Here is a 3645-nt window from a genome sequence, read left to right on the forward strand (position 1 = left end):
CCTGATGCCCTCCTTTATCACACAGGGTTGCCCAAACCATCGGTCTAAACTAATTTTATTTGGGTCCCATGCAGAGTTTTGGATTAGATGAACTTCCCCCTCCCATGTCATAAACATCCTAGGAGGATGTCAGTTGGCAGCGGCGGGATGTATTGTCCAAACAGGCCCTATATAACTGATGCAATTGGGGGTTGCCTACATCCCCCCTGCCCCCACCGAGCCGCTCCTGTGCCTTTAATAGCTGTGTGACTTGCTGAATTCAGCAAGTGTGGTCACGGAGCTGATGAAGAGAAAACTGGGCTGGGCAGTTGGGTCTTTGCTTTTCTCTGTGGAGATCTCTAATCTTATACCCTTCCCCTTCATTTTCTGCAGTGCTCTTTACATGGCTAGATAAGTCACTCATTTTGCCCTCAACAATTGCTTCTGGCCTGGGCAGGTAGGAAAGGCCCTTCCTCTTCCAGTATTGGGGCCATCTCATCATGGCAAGACTATGGTTTCATTTTCTTTCAAGAAGAGTCAAGGGTCCATAATGTTCTAACATTTTCCCCCTGCTGTCATATTACCAGGGAAAGGAAGTTGAACTGGTACTACCACATTCTGATTGTGAGTCGAGGATTCAGTAGGGACCTTCCTTAAGAAATCTCAGAACTGTGTCAAACACTGTGGTGGGGGAGTGACTTAACATACTTATTGTCAGGATGACATGTTACCTGGTTGCCTGCGCTACACTGTAGAGTTTGGCGGGGAGCACAGCATCCCTGATTTGGCGCTTTTGTCTTCCCCTCAAGGGAGTGGGGGTGAGATGGTTCCAGGCCGATCGGGTCCCAGTGAGCTTGCGAGGCAAGGACAACTCCAGGGAACAGCTCCAGTAGGGCCACCATGTTGAGAATGGCAATAAGCAGTAAGTGAGACCATGGCGGGGGTGGGACTTGGAATATGCTTTAAGCCCTATCAGCTCTGAACTAGGGCATTTAAAGCCAAGGAAGCTGCTGATGAGGGCTGCTCTTGAGCATGGGATGTGGAGTTCCCCTGGAGAGGGACCTAGCTGGAAGCAGCAAGCTAGGAGGAGGTGACAAAGTCAACTCCTTCCCTGTAGGGATGTGCACGGAACTGGGCAGAGGAGGCTCGAAAGTGGTGGTGGTGGTGGGGTCTGCTTGCTTGCTTGCTTGCTTGATTTGATTTGATTTGATTTCTATACCGCCCTTCCAAAAATGGCTCAGGGCGGTTTACACAGAGAAATAATAAAGGGCAGGGGAGGGTGCACTTACCCCTCCCTCTGCTTTCTCCCCACTGGTGCTCCATGTTTTAAACATCCACTGGGATGGCAGCATACCTCCCTGCTGCCCCATTGCCCCCTTTACTGAAAGTAGGTGGAAGTATCTGATGTGCCTGTGTGTGTGGGCATGTGCACGCAACGTGCCCGCAATGGGCCCACGCATGGAATCCCACCTACTTCTGGTAAAGGGGGCAATGGGGCTGCAGGGAGGTACGCTGCCACCCCAGTGGGCTTTTAAAACATGGAGCACGGGTGGGGGGGGAAGCGGAGGGAGGGGTAAGTGCACCCTCACCCACCCTTAAAGCAGAACACACACACCTGTCTTCTTACCGGCAAAACTGCCCACAGTTCAAACTGGTTCGGAGGCCCAGAAAGGCCTCCAAACCAGTTCCATGCACATCCCTACACCCCTGGCTTACCCTGAGGCTGACCTTGGCTGTTCTCACCCTGCAATTCTGACATTAAAAAAGGGCTAAGAGCACACCTCCTGCCCCTTGGAGCCTTACATTTATTACATAAATAAATACTGGTATACTGGCTTTCTGCCTTAATATTCAAGGTGGCTTACAATTTTTAAAATACTATTATACACCCCTGATCTCACTTCTCTGAGCAGTGAGTTGCAGGAGCGTAATGCTTATTCAGTGTACAAGATGTTTACAGATATGCAAGGTGAGCATTGAATGGAACAACTCTACAAGCACAGCAACAGGTTATATCAGTTCCCAGAGAACCAGCTTTTGCATGTTAAATAGTCTCAGCTTCCTGCCTAGAGTCTTTATTTCAGGCCCTCCAAATATCCTGTCATCAATTCTCTCTCTGTGTCTCTCTCTCCCTCTCTTTGCTATTTCTTACCACTCACCTAACGTAGATTTGCCTTGCAGGGGTGAAAACCCCTGGGATAGTAAGAGAGGGTCTGCCCCAAAGAACACCTTGAGGCAAGTCTCATAATCAGTGAGACTCTCCAAGAGTGGGTTTGCAGGGAGAGCAGGCTTAGCCCACTCTCCCCACAGACGATCATTCAGGCAGCCCTGGGTGGCTGGATCAGCCACCCACACAACTGGCGGCTCTGTCACGAAGCCGGCGGGGGCTGCGGCGATCAGGGGCCGTGCGGGCCCCGGAAGTTCCAGGATGCCCCGCGTGAGTTTTCAGGGCATGCTGGAGAGACCCTCCGAGCCTGGGAGGCTGCTTGCAGCCTCCTGGCTGGGGTCTCCTCATGTGTTGCCACAGCGTGGAGCCATGGCGCGGCAATACACGACCAAAAAACCTGGGTTAGCGGAGCGCTCGCTCTGCTAACCTGGCTAAGGGGAGGGGTAGTTAAGCGGGTGACCCCTTTGGGGAATCCAGACTCGCCTGCAAGCCCGGTAGTTCCCATGATCCATGGAAAGCAGGCTAAGGTCTATAAGGATGACATTTCCCTTACCAGGGTGCCTGATAGGATATCAGACCATATTGAATGTGTGTACTTAAGTTTGGGAACCAGGGATAGATCGGGACTTTTGTTGGTGTACCTAAGCAGGCTTTAATATATCATTCCAGCCTTAATACTCCCAGTTTTTGCCAGAAAAGGTATCTCAGGCTTCACCTCCATGTTCGGAACGTAGCTACTGAAGCCAGTACATAGGAACATAGGAAGCTTCCATATACTACTGAGTCAGAACATTGGTCCATCTAGCTCAGTATTGTCTGTTCAAGCCAGGGGTGAGAAGAGATACACACTCAAACTTCAATACAAGAATTGATTTGAGTAAGAAATGTAGGGAAATAAATTCAAGAATTAAGGAATTACTAATATCATCGAATGAAGTATCAAGCACCAGGAAAGAAAAATATTAGTCATGACTCATGGGCAATTTTTTATTTGTTCTGCAAGTGCAATTGCATTCACAACCACTTGCTGTGCCATCTCTACAGAGGCACTGTACCATATTAACTGAGCTATCAGTTTTGCATCAGTGAATGTATTGTTTTTGAAGTGCATCTTTTTTAGCCTACATCCCAGTAGCCTTATGAGATCACCTGGCATTTTCTATGTGTGTCTGTCCGTGTGTGTGTCCCACCCCTCATCATATTAGCAAAACTCTGCTGCCAATGCTGGTCCTACAGGTCAGTTTGCAAAGGTAGCATTCTCCACCATGGCGCATTCCAGATTAGACCCTGCAACTGGGTCACGTCGTATCTCAGAAGTGTGCTTCCACACTTCCTGTGTTGTGACACCGCAGTGCCTACGCAGACAGCAGGGTGTCGTTCACATTTCGAATGCCTTGTTTTGAATTTAATTGCTGTGTTATAGAGCTAGGACCTCATATATCTGGCATATTTAATCGCTGTCTTCCCTTCTGGCTATCTTGCCAGCTCTTTGACCTCGG

The sequence above is a fragment of the Hemicordylus capensis genome, chromosome 3 (assembly GCF_027244095.1).
Source record: "Hemicordylus capensis ecotype Gifberg chromosome 3, rHemCap1.1.pri, whole genome shotgun sequence".
Classification (NCBI taxonomy): Eukaryota; Metazoa; Chordata; class Lepidosauria; order Squamata; family Cordylidae; genus Hemicordylus; species Hemicordylus capensis.